At 36.2% G+C, this 18,366-nt stretch overlaps 1 protein-coding gene across 9 annotated transcripts in view; it reads left to right on the top strand.

Annotated features, from left to right (window-relative positions):
• PCDH9 (protocadherin 9) overlaps positions 1 to 18,366 on the top strand; it is a 956,768-nt gene that overhangs the window by 935,788 nt on the left and 2,614 nt on the right. The window lies entirely within an intron of this gene.

Here is an 18,366-nt window from a genome sequence, read left to right as displayed (position 1 = left end):
AGAAGATGGGTAATTTTAATAGGACAGTTTGGAAAATAATAATAACATATTTAATTGTTAAGGGAAAGCAAATCTAGATGGAAAGCAAATGTGATTAACCATAACTTTTCAGAAGAAATTATTGGAAACAACCCAGAAGATGCAAAAAGATAACCCTTCAGAAGACAAGGTCTATTTGTGCACCAAGACTGTTTTCTTCTAGATACAGGACTTCATGGAAATTTCTCCTTCTGCCTCCACTTTGTTCCCTTACATTAACTAAGATATTTTATTCTGGGGGTATTGCAGGCTTTCCTAAAATTTTGAATGCAAATTTTATCTTCATATTGAGAGATTTTTAAAGATTATTGAAAAGCATATAGATGTGGCAACAAAATTTTTACGTTTCAGAAACATGATAAATGATTCATGCCTTATATAAAAGTGTGATGACAATTGTTTGTCTGTGATAAATATGGCAACATTGTATCTATTGAATATTTGAGACTGATCCTCAAACTACTAATAAAATAGTAACTAAAGTATAAGAGACACAATTTCTCTTCTTTTGTCAAAAAATAGCAGTTGACGATTGGCAATAAACAGAGCAGAAAGGATTGCAGGAAAATCTCTGCAAAATGTATATAGATGTTATAAAATTCAAATGCAATATTTATTATTTTAAGAGAGAAATTTACCTTTCAAGAACCCATATTAATGAAGTAATTTCCCCGGATTTGCAAGGTGTGTTCAGAGATAAACATACATTTTAGATTGAAAAACGTAATCCTCCTATGTATCACCCTGAGAGGGCAAGATTTCTCTCTACAAACTCTATTTTACAGGCCATTTTCAATAATGTTCCCTTAGGAGCATTATTTCAACAGTTCCCTTAGGAGATTCTTTCAAAATATAACATTTTATTTCTTCCCGTTTTAGAGTAGTTCTTCTTTATATACAGCTGAGTTTAAGCAATGTATTTCACAATGGTATTCTATAGGTACACTAAAATGACATATTAGCCTTTTAAAAAGTCACCTTTTCCCCCTAAAGTTTGTGAAAAGTAATTGTATCCCTTATCATTGTAAGCCAATATAGTTATAGAAAATCTAAACTACTTTTAAGTTTTCAATAAATTTGCTAATCATCTTTTTTTCTTAAATATCTTCCCACTTCCTTGAATATACCTGTTTCAAAGGACTAAATTCTGCACTGTTATCTACATCACATTAGAGCTCTGTCTCAGAATAATTACTAATAATTATTTTAGTGTCTTTAGGCTTTAAGGAAATGTTTTGTTATGTATACTGTGAATCTGGATTTCTGAAGACATCTAAAAGCGCTGATGGTTAAAGGAATTATGATTAAATGGATAGGTGGGATACAAGGAACAACCTAATTATATTTTACTTTGGGGATTTCCCAGTTCCTTTAACTCTAAAATAGCTGGGATATAAGTGATCTGAATGCAGCTATTTTGCCTTTGTTAATTTCATTTGGACATTTCCAAATATTATTAAAAATATTGGAAGGGGGCGGAGCAAGATGGCCAAATAGGAACAGCTCCAGTCTCCAACTCCCAGCGCGAGCGACACAGAACACCGGTGATTTCTGAATTTTCAACTGAGGTACTGGGTTCATCTCACTGGGGAGTGCCGGACGATCGGTGCTGGTCAGCTGCTGCAGCCCGACCAGCGAGAGCTGAAGCAGGGCGAGGCATTGCCTCACCTGGGAAGCGCAAGGGGGAAGGGAATCCCTTTTCCTAGCCAGGGGAACTGGGACACACAACAACTGGAAAATCGGGTAACTCCCACCCCAATACTGCGTTTTAAGCAAACAGGCACACCAGGAGATCATATCCCACACCTGGCCAGGAGGGTCCCACACCCACGGAGCCTCCCTCATTGCTAGCACAGCAGTCTGTGATCTACCGGCAAGGCAGCAGTGAGGCTGGGGGAGGGGCGCCCGCCATTGCTGAGGCTTAAGTAGGTAAACAAAGCTGCTGGGAAGCTCGAACTGGGTGGAGCTCACAGCAGCTCAAGGAAACCTGCCTGTCTCTGTAGACTCCACCTCTGGGGACAGGGCACAGTAAACAATAACAAACACAGCCGAAACCTCTGCAGACGCAAACGACTCTGTCTGACAGCTTTGAAGAGAGCAGTGGATCTCCCAACACGGAGGTTGAGATCTGAGAAGGGACAGACTCCCTGCTCAAGTGGGTCCCTGACCCCTGAGTAGCCTAACTGGGAGACATCCCCCACTAGGGGCAGTCTGACACCCCACACCTCACAGGGTGGAGTACACCCCTGAGAGGAAGCTTCCAAAGCAAGAATCAGACAGGTACACCCGCTGTTCAGAAATATTCTATCTTCGGCAGCCTCTGCTGCTGATACCCAGGCAAACAGGGTCTGGAGTGGACCTCAAGCAATCTCCAACAGACCTACAGCTGAGGGTCCTGACTCTTAGAAGGAAAACTATCAAACAGGAAGGACACCTACACCAAAACCCCATCAGTACATCACCATCATCAAAGACCAGAGGCAGATAAAACCACAAAGATGGGGAAAAAGCAGGGCAGAAAAGCTGGAAATTCAAAAAATAAGAGCGCATCTCCCCCGGCAAAGGAGCGCAGCTCATTGCCAGCAACGGATCAAAGCTGGATGGAGAATGACTTTGACGAGATGAGAGAAGAAGTCTTCAGTCCATCAAATTTCTCAGAGCTAAAGGAGGAATTACGTACCCAGCGCAAAGAAACTAAAAATCTTGAAAAAAAAGTGGAAGAATTAATGGCTAGAGTAATTAATGCAGAGAAGGTCATAAACGAAATGAAAGAGATGAAAACCATGACACGAGAAATACGTGACAAATGCACAAGCTTCAGTAACCGACTCGATCAACTGGAAGAAAGAGTATCAGCAATTGAGGATCAAATGAACGAAATGAAGTGAGAAGAGAAACCAAAAGAAAAAAGAAGAAAAAGAAATGAACAAAGCCTGCAAGAAGTATGGGATTATGTAAAAAGACCAAATCTACGTCTGATTGGGGTGCCTGAAAGTGAGGGGGAAAATGGAACCAAGTTGGAAAACACTCTTCAGGATATCATCCAGGAGAACTTCCCCAACCTAGTAGGGCAGGCCAACATTCAAATCCAGGAAATACAGAGAACGCCACAAAGATACTCCTCGAGAAGAGCAACTCCAAGACACATAATTGCCAGATTCACCAAAGTTGAAATGAAGGAAAAAATCTTAAGGGCAGCCAGAGAGAAAGGTTGGGTTACCCACAAAGGGAAGCCCATCAGACTAACAGCAGATCTCTCGGCAGAAACTCTACAAGCCAGAAGAGAGTGGGGGCCAATATTCAACATTCTTAAAGAAAAGAATTTTAAACCCAGAATTTCATATACAGCCAAATTAAGTTTCATAAGTGAAGGAGAAATAAAATCCTTTACAGATAAGAAAATGCGTAGAGATTTTGTCACCACTAGGCCTGCCTTACAAGAGACCCTGAAGGAAGCACTAAACATGGAAAGGAACAACCGGTACCAGCCATTGCAAAAACATGCCAAAATGTAAAGACCATTTAGGCTAGGAAGAAACTGCATCAACTAACGAGCAAAATAACCAGATAATATCGTAATGGCAGGATCAAGTTCACACATAACAATATTAACCTTAAATGTAAATGGATTAAATGCTCCAATTAAAAGACACAGACTGGCAAACTGGATAAAGCGTCAAGACCCATCAGTCTGCTGTATTCAGGAGACCCATCTCACACGCAGAAACATACATAGGCTCAAAATAAAGGGATGGAGGAAGATTTACCAAGCAAATGGAGAACAAAAAAAAGCGGGGGTTGCAATACTAGTCTCTGATAAAACAGACTTTAAACCATCAAAGATCAAAACAGACAAAGAAGGCCATTACATAATGGTAAAGGGATCAATTCAACAGGAAGAGCTAACTATCCTAAATATATATGCACCCAATACAGGAGCACCCAGATTCATAAAGCAAGTCCTTAGAGACTTACAAAGAGACTTAGACTCCCAAACATTAATAATGGGAGTCTTCAACACTCCACTGTCAACATTAGACAGATCAATGAGACAGAAAGTTAACAAGGATATCCAGGAATTGAACTCATCTCTGCAGCAAGCAGACCTAATAGACATCTATAGAACTCTCCACCCCAAATCAACAGAATATACATTTTTCTCAGCACCACATCGTACTTACTACAAAATCGACCACATAATTGGAAGTAAAGCACTCCTCAGCAAATGTCCAAGAACAGAAATTATAACAAACTGTCTCTCAGACCACAGTGCAATCAAACTAGAACTCAGGACTAAGAAACTCAATCAAAACCGCTCAACTACATGGAAACGGAACAACCTGCTCCTGAATGACTACTGGGCACATAACGAAATGAAGGCCGAAATAAAGATGTTCTTTGAAACCAATGAGAACAAAGATACAACATACCAGAATCTCTGGGACACATTTAAAGCAGTGTGTAGAGGGAAATTTATAGCACTAAATGCCCACAAGAGAAAGCAGGAAAGATGTAAAATTGACACTCTAACATCGCAATTAAAAGAACTAGAGAAGCAAGAGCAAACACATTCGAAAGCTAGCAGAAGGCAAGAAATAACTAAGATCAGAGCAGAACTGAAGGAGATAGAGACACAAAAAACCCTCCAAAAAATCAATGAATCCAGGAGTCGGTTTTTTGAAAAGATCAACAAAATTGACAGACTGCTAGCAACACTAATAAAGAAGAAAAGAGAGAAGAATCAAATCGACACAATTAAAAATGATAAAGGGGATATCACCACCGACCCCACAGAAATACAAACTACCATCAGAGAATACTATAAACACCTCTACGCAAATAAACTGGGAAATCTAGAAGAAATGGATAATTTCCTGGACCTTACACTCTTCCAAGACTAAACCAGGAAGAAGTTGAATCCCTGAATAGACCAATAGCAGGCTCTGAAATTGAGGCAATAATTAATAGCCTACCAACCAAAAAAACTCCAGGACCAGATGGATTCACAGCTGAATTCTACCAGAGGTACAAGGAGGAGTTGGTACCATTCCTTCTGAAACTATTCCAATCAATAGAAAAAGAGGGAATCCTCCCTAACTCATTTTATGAGGCCAACATCATCCTGATACCAAAGGCTGGCAGAGACCCAACAAAAAAAAGAGAATTTTAGACCAATACCCCTGATGAACATCGATGCAAAAATCCTCAATAAAATACTGGCAAACCGGATTCAGCAACACATCAAAAAGCTTATCCACCATGATCAAGTGGGCTTCATCCCTGGGATGCAAGGCTGGTTCAACATTTGCAAATTAATAAACATAATCCAGCATATAAACAGAACCAAAGACAAGAACCACATGATTATCTCAATAGATGCAGAAAAGGCTTTTGACAAAATTCAACAGCCCTTCATGCTAAAAACGCTCAATAAATTCGGTATTGATGGAACGTACCTCAAAATAATAAGAGCTTTCTATGACAAACCCACAGCCAATATCATACTGAATGGGCAAAAACTGGAAAAAATCCCTTTGAAAACTGGCACAAGACAGGGATGCCCTCTCTCACCACTCCTATTCAACAGAGTGTTGGAAGATCTGGCTAGGGCAATTAGGCAAGAGAAAGAAATCAAGGGTATTCAGTTAGGAAAAGAAGAAGTCAAATTGTCCCTGTTTGCAGATGACATGATTGTATATTTAGAAAACCCCATTGTCTCAGCCCAAAATCTCCTTAAGCTGAGAAGCAACTTCAGCAAAGTCTCAGGATACAAAATTAATGTGCAAAAATCACAAGCATTCTTATACACCAGTAACAGACAAACAGAGAGCCAAATCAGGAATGAACTTCCATTCACAATTGCTTCAAAGAGAATCAAATACCTAGGAATCCAACTGACAAGGGATGTAAAGGACCTCTTCAAGGAGAACTACAAACCACTGCTCAGTGAAATAAAAGAGGACACAAACAAATGGAGGAACATACCATGCTCATGGATAGGAAGAATCAATATCGTGAAAATAGCCATACTGCCCAAGTTTATTTATAGATTCAATGCCATCCCCATCAAGCTACCAATGAGTTTCTTCACAGAATTGGAAAAAAATGCTATAAAGTTCATATGGAACCAAAAAAGAGCCCGCATTGCCAAGACAATCCTAAGTCAAAAGAACAAAGCTGGAGGCATCACGCTACCTGACTTCAAACTCTACTACAAGGCTACAGTAACCAAAACAGCATGGTACTGGTACCAAAACAGAGATATAGACCAATGGAACAGAACAGAGTCCTCAGAAATAATACCACACATCTACAGCCATCTGATCTTTGACAAACCTGAGAGAAACAAGAAATGGGGAAAAGATTCCCTATTTAATAAATGGTGCTGGGAAAATTGGCTAGCCATAAGTAGAAAGCTGAAACTGGATCCTTTCCTTACTCCTTATACGAAAATTAATTCAAGATGGATTAGAGACTTAAATGTTAGACCTAATACCATAAAAATCCTAGAGGAAAACCTAGGTAGTACCATTCAGGACATAGGCATGGGCAAAGACTTCATGTCTAAAACACCAAAAGCAATGGCAGCAAAAGCCAAAATTGACAAATGGGATCTCATTAAACTAAAGAGCTTCTGCACAGCAAAAGAAACTACCATCAGAGTGAACAGGCAACCTACAGAATGGGAGAAAATTTTTGCAATCTACCCATCTGACAAAGGGCTAATATCCAGAACCTACAAAGAACTCAAACAAATTTACAAGAAAAAAACAAACAACCCCATCAAAAAGTGGGCAAAGGATATGAACAGACATTTCTCAAAAGAAGACATTCATACAGCCAACAGACACATTAAAAAATGCTCATCATCACTGGCCATCAGAGAAATGCAAATCAAAACCACAATGAGATACCATCTCACACCAGTTAGAATGGCGATCATTAAAAAGTCAGGAAACAACAGGTGCTGGAGAGGATGTGGAGAAATAGGAACACTTTTACACTGTTGGTGGGATTGTAAACTAGTTCAACCATTATGGAAAACAGTATGGCGATTCCTCAAAGATCTAGAACTAGATGTACCATATGACCCAGCCATCCCATTACTGGGTATATACCCAAAGGATTATAAATTATGCTGCTATAAAGACACATGCACACGTATGTTTATTGCAGCACTATTCACATTAGCAAAGACTTGGAATCAACCCAAATGTCCATCAGTGACAGATTGGATTAAGAAAATGTGGCACCTATACACCATGGAATACTATGCAGCCATCAAAAAGGATGAGTTTGTGTCCTTTGTAGGGACATGGATGCAGCTGGAAACCATCATTCTTAGCAAACTATCACAAGAACAGAAAACCAAACACCGCATTTTCTCACTCATAGGTGGGAACTGAACAATGAGATCACTTGGACTCAGGTAGGGGAACATCTCACACCGGGGCCTATCATGGGGAGGGGGAAGGGGGGAGGGATTGCATTGGGAGTTATACCTGATGTAAATGACGAGTTGATGGGTGCAGCACACCAACATGGCACAAGTATACATATGTAACAAACCTGCACGTTATGCACATGTACCCTACAACTTAAAGTATAATAATAATAAATTAATTAAAAAAAAAAAAGGCAAGGGTAAAAAAGACCTACCAAAATGTTTAACATACTAGCTATGGTAAAGTAAATAAAATAAAATAACAAAAATTATATACAATAAAAAAAATATTATGCTATAAATTCTTACCAAAGTTTCTCATGTACAGGTTAGAGGTGTCCTTGTTATTTACTATTTTCTTGATGAAAATTATTTGCCCCATAATGTCTTACATGCAGTTTCTTTGTTGGCTCACCAATCTAAGGCTCAGCACGAACTTTTTTTTTTCTTCAAATATATCTAGTAATTATCTGCCATGTGCCAGGCCATAGTAAGAGATGTTGTTTCATGGCTACATAGATGTATGAAAAAGCAAAGTATGTGACATCATGGTGCTTATATTCTAGTGTGAGAGATAGACCATTAACAAATAAACATATTGTGAGAGGTAGTGATGAGTGCTATCAAGAAAAACTAAGCTAGAGGGCTGGACAGTGGCTGGCACCTGTAGTCCCAGCACTTTGGGAGGCCAAGTAGGTTGGATCAATTGAGATCAGGAGGTCGGGGCCAGTCTGGCCAACATGGCGAAACCCCATCTCTACTAAAAATACAAAAATTAGCCAGTGATTGCACATGCCTGTTGTGCAAGACCAAGTGATTACATGCACTCACATGAGTGAAGTGCAGATAAAGTGCTCTGAGCATTCTAACATTTCGGGATCTGACAAGGGTGTGGTACCATCAAAGGAAACTGAACAGGAAGGCAAGTGATGGATTAGGAAAATAGGAGAATGTGACTTGGGGGATTAGGAGAATTGGCAAACCTACTGATTTAGAATTTGTTGATGAGAACAATTTATGTGCTCAAAACTCTCTGGTGAACTCTAATACAAGACGATGCCTGAAAATGTTATTAATTTAGACCACTAGGAAAGGAGCGAATGCAGACAGGTAAGTTCTAAATGTCTTGCATCTCAAAGTGTGATTCTTGAACACCATCAGCAAAATCACTTAAGGAACTGTTAGAAGTGCAGGAACTCAGGACCCAATCAGATTTACTGAATTGGAATCTGCATTTTAATGATTTTCCTAGGTGACTCATATACATATTAACATTTGAGAAGCACTAAGCTGTGATATATTAATTTAAAGTGATGGTAAGACAATCCAGGTGTAAATACACACATATACACCTACAGATCACATGGACCATATCTGATGTTTTATTCCATTTAAAATACAATCTTTCAGACATATTTTAAAGTATACAAATTATTATGTCTTTAAATCCTCATTAATTTAGCAAAGTATTTTCCCCCATTTGTCCAATGCTTAAAATCACTTGGGGCAAGTCTCTATTGCCTCTGATGATTGTGAGAAGTAGAAACTCTAACCCAGAGTCTAGGAAAGAAAAATGCTGAAGTTATATTATTAGTGTCCTGGGTAAAAACTGTCAGAGACCACAGGCAGGAAAATGAACATCATCAGTTTTTCCTGTTCTCATGTGATTAAATATCCCTGCAATATAGGAAACAGTGGAGTTGTATAAAGGCAAATTGCTTCATAACATTGTGTGCTACCATTGTGTATTACCTGTATTCAGGCCAGCAATTGCAACATTTTTTAAAGGGGACAAAATATTATGTAAGTGGCTTATTTTTCACTTGGACTACAGTCTGAAAATTAATCTCTAAAGTATTACTTCACTGCTTAACACCTTAGATCTGCACTTTAAAATGTGTTTCACATCAAATAAGATTTACCAAGTTTGTCTGAGAAACAATGCAAATTGCAAGAAATGGAGAGTAAATCAGGAGATAGCAGTATATGAATGAATTTTTGAAACAAAAAACATGAAATACTAATACAAGAAATGAACTATAGAAGAAAGTAAATATGATCTGCAATAAAGTAAATACAATGTTTCACATCAAGCAATTTGGTTGAAAAATGAAAGTTAGTTTGAATAATGAAGGTCTGTCTCTTTGGACTATTGTCATTCAATGAATTGCAATGTAAAATACTAACAGAGAACACATAGAATCATCAGAGAAGCTTTTCTTTACAGCAATTAGCTTTAGCAGATGAGAAAAAGGCAGCTGATTTTCATGCCCTGCAGTAGAAGGCTGAAGATGTACAAGGAAGTGCTCTTCATTCTTTGTGAGCCCTAAAGTCTGTTCAAATAGCAATATCCTCTCTGGCCGGGAATCCGCTGCTTGGCATGGCCATGTGTTATTGTATTTGGACTGTCTCCATCTGCAAATGTTGACTTTTTATCTGTGACCAAGGAAGAAATCTGTATGAGAAACGTGTAAAACGTTTAATCCTTGTTTACTTGTTAACCAGAGGTTTTGTCAAATCCTGGTGGTGTGGATTCACATGTGTTTGTTTCTCAAGGTTACTGTAGATGCATTCACAAATGCAGATCTAACTCTGATAGAGCCACTATATTTTTATTTAGATTTTAAAATGTAGTTATTCACAATATAATTTCACACTCAAAAATCTAAATGTGACCTCAGTACTAGAGTAATTTTTTTTTTTTTTTTTTTTTTTTGAGACAGAGTCACACTCTATCTCTCAGGCTAGAGTGCAGTGTTGCAATCACCGCTCACTGCAGCCTCAGTCTCTCAGCTCAAGCAATATTTCCACCTTAGTTCCCCTGAGTTGCTGGCACCACAGGCACATACCACCATGCCTGGCTAATGTTTGTATTTTTTATAGAGCTGGTGTTTCACCATATTGTCCAAACAATAGATTTATCATTTCTTTGCTCTCTTTTGGGCTTTTTTTTTTTACTGAAATGAAGTAGCATTGAAAAGTTTGATTATCACATTATATCAATGACAAACCACAATGATATTTAATTAAGGAATAAAAGAATGTATAGAGGGCATGCATCAAAATCTAGCCTTTTTATCCCCTCAATTTATAGATAAGAGACTGGGAGCTACGGAGTCTATGCTTACTTTTTCAAAGTCCATAGCAATTCTTCATTCAACTAGTGCTAAAATCTATTTATTTGTTTGCCTGTCTATAATGATCTTGTGTCTTGAGATTTTCCTATTGATTCTGACTTTAGATATTCTATACAATAGTCTTTTGAATTTAACATAAGCTAAATCAGAAATTATTGAATAAATGAATGGAAAGCATTTCTCCCCAAAGTACACACAAATTTGTCACATTTCCCTTTGGATTTGAACTGCTCGCATAACTATTGTATATGATTTCATATAAAATCTGAATACAATGGCAATGAGATTCACACCCTCTGACTGGTTTTCTGAACAACAAGAGCAGAGTAATAACTAAACAACTATTTGTTATTGTATAACATTCATTTAAAAGTATTGATTGGGCATAGAATAAAGTGGGCATAGAATAAAATGGTCTGAAATAGTAATACAGTCTCCAAAGGGCACAAGGGCAATGATGAACTATTTCCTGGTTTTCATGCCAACTTTCATATTTGAAATTAATTTTACCATGTTTAGATTTGAGTCAAATTAATGGATTTTATTTTTAATAGCAACTGTTCAATAAATATAGAATGTAGGACAGAATAGTGGATATTAGGGTGTCTATCAAGTAAACTTGCCTCTGACATTTCTTTCAGGTCCCTCCAGATTTACATAAACCTATAGTTTCAGCTTTCCATTCAAGGTAATCCACAAAAAAATGTTATGTGGGTACACACTGTCTCAAAAAAAATAAATAACACGCACACTATCTGGGGAAATTCACCTCCCATATTTCATGTGGGTTCTTTTCTATATCCCTAAATGTTGGCTGGTCCAAGAAATAAGGGGAAAGAGTACAAAAGAGAGAAATTTTAAAGCTGAGTGTCTGGGGGAGACGTCACACATCGGCAGGTTCCATGATGCTCCCTGAGCCATAAAACCAGCAAGTTTTTATTAATGATTTTTAAAAGGGGAGGGAGTGTACGAATAGGGTGTGGGTCACAGAGATCACATACTTCACAAGGTAATAAAATATCACAAAGCAAATGGAGTCAGGGTGAGATCACAGACCACAGGATGGAGGGAAATTAAAATTTCTAATGTAGTTTTGGGCACGCATTGTCATTGATAACATCTTATCAGGAGACAGGGTCTGAGAGCAGACAACCGGTCTGACCAAAATTTATTAGGTGGGAATTTCCTCGTCCTAATAAGCCTGGGAGTGCTACAGGAGACCAGGGCTTATTTCATCCCTTTGTCTTCGACTGTAAAAGACAGCCACCCCCAAAGCAGCCATTTTAGACTCCTACCCTCAGGGGCACATTCTCTTTCTCAGGGATGTTCCTTGCTAAGAAAAAGAATTCAGTGATATTTCTCCTATTTGCTTTTGAAAGAAGAGAAATATGGCTCTGTTCTGCCTGGCTCATCGGCAGTCAGAGTTTAAAGTTATCTCCCTTGTACCCTGAACATTGCTGTTATCCTGTTCTTTTTACAATGTGCCAAGATTTCATATTGTTCAAACACACATGCTCTACAAACAATTTGTACAATTAATGCAATCATCACAGGGTCCCGAGGCGACATACATCCTCAGCTTACAAAGATGATGGGATTAAGAGATTAAAGTAAAGACAGGCATTGGAAATCAAGAGGGTATTGATTGGGGAAGTGATAAGTGTCCATGTAATCTTCACAATCTATGTTCAGAGATTGCAGTAAAGACAGACATAAGAAATTATAAAAGTATTAGTTTGGGGGACTAATAAATGTCCATGAAATCTTCACAATTTATGTTCTTCTGCCATGGCTTCAGCTGGTCCACCTGTTCGGGGTCCCTGACTTCCCGCAACAACACAGAGAGAGAGAGAAATAAATTGAGAGATAAAATGAGCTAGTAAAAATACTAAATTTGGTTGTGTTAGTATTCTGGAGACACTAAAATTAGCTTCAAATGAATGAATGAGAATATTTGTTTCCCTGAAATTTTATTATAGAAATATTGGTTAAGGCAAGGAGCAAGTATGAAGATTAAGATTTTGCTGAGCATATTAATAGCTGTAAGTACAAAGCAAAATTACAGAGTAAAAGTTTACATAAAAAGGAAATTTCTTTAAAACATCACTATGCCTAAATATCAGGGAAATTGCTTTAGAAAATCCAAATCAGTGGAATGCATCTTTCACATTGAAGTGTTTGGGGTGCACAAGTCTTTGCACAATAGACACCCATGATAGTATAAAGGAGAAGTACAGCAAAATTGGAACTTACGAACAAACGTTTTACACAAAAATAGCAATATATGTTCTTACTACAGAAATAATATTATAACGTGACAGTCAGATGTGTATTGAACAGAAGAGGAATTTTCCTATAATAAAAATTGAACAAAACGAAAAACAGAGTGAGATGTGATGAATTTGATCCTAAATCATATGAAAATGACTTGTTTATTTTACAAATCAATTTTGGCAGTCTGTTTAAACTTATTTTACCTACCAGTAAAAATTATAAGAAAAATTTATTAATAGAAAAGATCAAAATTTCATACAGTATGAAAACTAGCCAGGAATATAAAAAGTCCCATAGTTTTTTTTTAAAAAATGCCAGTTTCTAGCTTTGGTATTAAAGGGTTTCAAATAATGAGATTGAAATGTAGGTGGTCAACAGGCCAGAAGCTACTCCTTAATTACAGCAGTGAATTAATGAAGTAACAGTTCTGCTTCCAGTTATAGTAAAATGACATCAAAAACCACTGCAGTATCCTACTACTTAAGTACAGGTGGAGTTCCATTAACTTGGATTGTTTTACATTTTAAACTTGCATCTTTTAAAGTTAGTAATTCAGGCACCTTTCTGAGAGCTGCTAATGCCTAAAACTTTGAAAAATATTTTATTTGTTTTTTAACAAGAAGGTGAGTAGTGTGAAGATGAACTTTGAGACCTGACCTAAACATTATCTGAAACAACTTTCCAGAAGCTTTTCATTATGTGCTTTTGTTTTTGCTTTCAAAATTTAAATGCAGAGACAGATGGCTTGCACGGTGTTATCTGCACTTGCGATTTTACACATACCCTAACCACAGATAACCAAACTCAGACATTGAGATTGTGCAAAGCAACAAAGAATTTGAGTTAAAAAAATGAATAAATGTTTCAGTGTTTAAAAAATTTATGACAGATGATTTTAATTATTTTAAAAGAAAGGAAAAAACTGGTGTAATGATAAAATTATAGGAAGTATTTATAAGTAGTTTGGAATTCTGATCAGGATTCTACACATATATTTTATGACGTAGCACAAATAGTACATTATAAAATTTATGAAAAAAATAGAGAAACAATAAAAAACACATATGCACATGATTACACATGCACAAACACACCACACTCACACACAAACAAAAGCTCAAAACATCTAATAAGAATCCAGTGCAATGATACCTATGATGCATATTAGGTTTCAATAAATATTTGAGAGACTGTATGAATGAAAAACAAATATTATTCATCAATTAATACAGTTACCTAAAGTAATAATAAAAATATATCAAAGAAAAAGGATTATAGTTTAGTGCGTATAATTTATGCAGTATTAGCAAACATCTGAGATTTAAAATGCTATATATTGATGGAGAACTATAGATTACATTCGACCATATTTTGGAAAATTTCAGTATTTGACAACATTTTTAAAACAATGTTTTTCTCCTTTTTAAAAGCATAAAAAACTCAGTACTTCTAAAAATGAGAAAAATGAGTTAGAAACTAGGGAATTATTAGCATATATCAGATCATAAACATGTATGGGGCAGGGACTGACTTAGGAGACCATTAGAATGAATGTATTCCCTTTAATAATTCATCACAGAATTTTGAAAAAATACTTACTTTTTCTTTTTACCAATTTACAGCACTGACTTTACGGAGGAAAACACGGAAGCATTGCTATTTTCCCAAGATAAAACTCACTGGGCTTTTGTTTTTTGTTTTGTTTTGTTTTGTCCTTAATATCACAGCAATTACTGGGAATTACATAGAGGCCCAAAGAAAAAAATTAAACTTTTTCTTATTTAATGTTGTGTCCCAAAATAAAAACTTACCAAAACATAAAGTAAGTACCCTATAAATACATATACCTACCATGTAACAGAAAAATTAAAAATAAAAATTTTTAAAGCATAAAGCAAATTATATTTTCCAACAATACAGCTCATACTATAATGACACTCAGCAGATAAGTAGATTGTTGATGGATTGATTGATGTATATACGTTTTGTTTTGTTTTATTGTTTGCTGTCTTGGCTTAGTTTTGAGCCCCTGTCTAGAGACTGGTCAGTTTCCCCTTTTTGAGCAGCTAAATCCATATTCCTCTACTTCTCTTCTAGTGATCTCACACTTCTGAGTCACTAAGCAACCTCCCTAAGCAAATGCTTTGATATTAGATAATTTGACATTGCTGTTTTGACCTGGTTCTTGAGAAATTACTCAAATTAGCCAATCCTCAGAGAGCCCTAAAACCCTAGCTAACCCTAGTCAGTTTTTCATACATAAACTGTCCCCTAGAGCTCCAGTTTGTTGTTACCTTATTCCCAGATTTAGTCCCTTGTATGGCTCTGCCTGACAGGCTTCTCCCATTTAGAGCTCTAACAAAAAACTTCTGCCTTTCATCTAGAGTCCCACTGTGTGTGGCTGGCCTGAGGATAGATCTTTAAAATTTTTACAGCAACCAGTTATCTGAAAGACTTACTTATAAATCTACAAAACTTCTATAAATTTATGTATAGACTTTATCAAAATCCTTCAAGTCTACTTACAGGAATGAATCATGGGAAGTACAATGCACAAAGAACAATTAATATTATTTAATGAAAATAAACTCATGTTTTGCAAGTTAAAGATTTTGTGCATAAAAATTTTAACTGTAAATGTCTTAATGTCAATTATGTAAAAAAAGTTTAAAGAAATTGAAGAAGAAATGATGTACCTTGAAACAAAGTCTGTTGGTTAAGTCATAAAGAGAAAAACCTTCCTAGAACAGTTAATGGCCCTCAGCTCATTTTAATGACACTTTTACTTCCCTCTCAGATCACTGCTCTTAAGCCAATTATTTGTTTCCCAGAATAGCTCTCAGCTCCATGAGGACAGTGTTGACATCTGTTTTTGTCAAGGCTGTAGCTCTGGTGCCGATCACAGTGCCAGCACATAGTACATGCTCAGTAAATGTTTCTGGAATAAATATATGTTATTCGTTGTAAATATTTCTTAAAAGGATAAATTCTATTTGTTAAAATGTGTCACTCAATGCTCAAAATCTAAGGTATACATATTCTTATAAACACACACACACAACACATTCTCAATCTTTAGGTGATATGTCTTAAATTAATAAGATGGCAGGGTGTGTTGCATAAGGCTAATTTTAAAATAGCCTTGCACATCCTCTCATTTCTGACGAGCTTAATAAAACCCTGATGTGGTGACATTTCTGAGGTAGCTGGTAATTTTTTTCCCTTTGGAGATTTTAACAATAAAAAACTTATTAATGACGCTGGAAATGTAAAGGTTAAAAGTTTGCTTATAGGCTTCAAGGTATGTTACACATCAAATTGGTGATTAACTCCATTGATGTTTAGAAAGGAGTAAATATATTTAACAGATAAGTTAAATTATTCATTTATAAACTGTCACAAAGTATTACTAGGCAAAGGAATTTGCTGTTGAGGAAGCATTTGGTGTAAGATTTGTGAAATCAGCACCTTCTATTATAATTACTTTAGGTCTGCCTTTAAGCAGGGGATATCTTTAATAATCCTCAGAACATTTTCAACCTCATAAAAGTTTAATTAACAATTAACATTGTTCGTAGAGCACTACTATTATTTAGCACTATGAGGAATCAGAAGACCGAATTGCCGGGTTTTTTTTTCCCCATCAATTTTCAATCTAGTTGGGAGGAAGTTAAAATCAAAACTTGCAAATGTACCGAACCCCCTCCAAAAGACAAAAATGGAATTAAGGTAAGAGTTGAGGGAGCTCAATTAGGAAATTTGTTATTCATCAATAAAGAAAGTTCTGTGGAAATCAAGGTGCATATGAAGCATGAATTGGTAGAGTTATGGAAGCTTGCTTTTGGTGTGTGGGACATAAACTGACCCTTGAAGAGATCAGTAATTAAATGAAAACAGGCCTGGCAAAAAACATCTTCTAAGCCTGTGATCCTAATGCAGGGAGCATGGATTGGTTTAAGCAAAATGTGTTAGCTCTGTGAATGCAGTCACTGAGTACACCTAAGGGAGTCTAGAAGTGAGAAATTAGTTTGAACTTTTAAAATGTGGCCAGATTGTAGAGGGCAAAGAAAGACTCATAGAGAAGTTTAAATTAAATATCCAGAAAAAGTAAGTAATCATTGGAGGTATGTGAGAGGAAAAGTTTTAAGTAATGAATATGTGTTTAAATAAAATAAAACTGTTTGCTTTTGAGGGGATTGGGAATATGGTTCAGATGGGAAGTAATTTTAAGGTTATTCTAAAAGGAAGACTTTTAGATATAAAAAAAAAAAAATCGCTGAAGTTTGAGTTTATATGAAATAGTGCATTTCAGCCACTTTTTTCACATCTAGTATCCGTTCTGTTTTTAAACAAGTTTTTTTTTTATTTCAATAGCTTTTCGGGTACAAGTGGTTTTTGGTTACATGGATGATTGCATAGTGGTGCGGTCTGAGATTTTAGTGCACCCATCACCCTAGTAGTATGCATCGTACCCAGGAAAGGTACATTCAGTATCTATTTTGATATTGCCTGTGGTTTGCTGTCTCTGGTGTTTGCCATCAACTGTTGCCTGTCTCAGTGGGAATTTTTTTTTTCACATGCAAGAAATAATTAGAATATTATTAAGGCAAATAGAAAGCTCACAATTATTGGACATTTAAAAATATTAGTTGTGCTAACTTGGATTTTATCAAAGACCTACATTCCAATTATTGAGCGATTTAAATTGATGAGTAAGCAAACTTGCAGGTATGTTTTCTTTACTTTTTTTTTCTGCGTTTTTTTCTGATGACTCTCTGCTTTTGAAAATGCTTTATGCTTCAGGCATTCTTGCCTATCCACTTAACTTCATTCGTAAAATCAATTCCTAATTTCCAAGCTATCATTTATCTATCACGTGGCTGTTTAATCAAGGGGGGTAAGACAACAGCAACAAAGAAACCCAATTTATTTCTTAACCATTTGGCTTATGTTGTTTTTTAGTAAAGGGCTGATTTCTATTTTAAACAATCATAAAATAGTTAACTTTTGAAATCCTGGTTAAAATGTATGTTCTAACCTGCTGGTAAAAAAGTAGAAGATAAATTCTGTGATCACTTTCTTTCCCCTGAATGTTAGACTCCATGTGATTCAATTTGTAATTTAGCTTCAGTTTTATACCTTAGAAATTTAGAAAATAGTTAAGCTCAGAGGAACCAAACACTATCCGGATGCAAATGGCTTCTTCTTTACTTGGATTTCAGAATGTTTGCAGCTGACCAGGTGTATCATTAGTAAGATACAATAGTTATTCTTCAAAATGAGTATTTCACTTTTCAAAAATGTGGCAAGATATTTTCATATAAAAATAATGTGTTTATGTAGAAAAAAACAATATTTTATATAACCATTTAGAGTATTTATTTTTAATGATGCTATGTTTCAAGTGGTAATTTTGCTTTTTAACTTAGTGGAGTTGTATTATTTATATATTCTTTAATATTGCACATAAAA

This window comes from Macaca fascicularis, chromosome 17 (genome assembly GCF_037993035.2).
Source record: "Macaca fascicularis isolate 582-1 chromosome 17, T2T-MFA8v1.1".
NCBI classification, from domain to species: domain Eukaryota; kingdom Metazoa; phylum Chordata; class Mammalia; order Primates; family Cercopithecidae; genus Macaca; species Macaca fascicularis.
The sequence above is the reverse complement of the archived record's forward strand: the minus strand, read 5'-3'. Positions and strand labels throughout refer to the sequence as shown.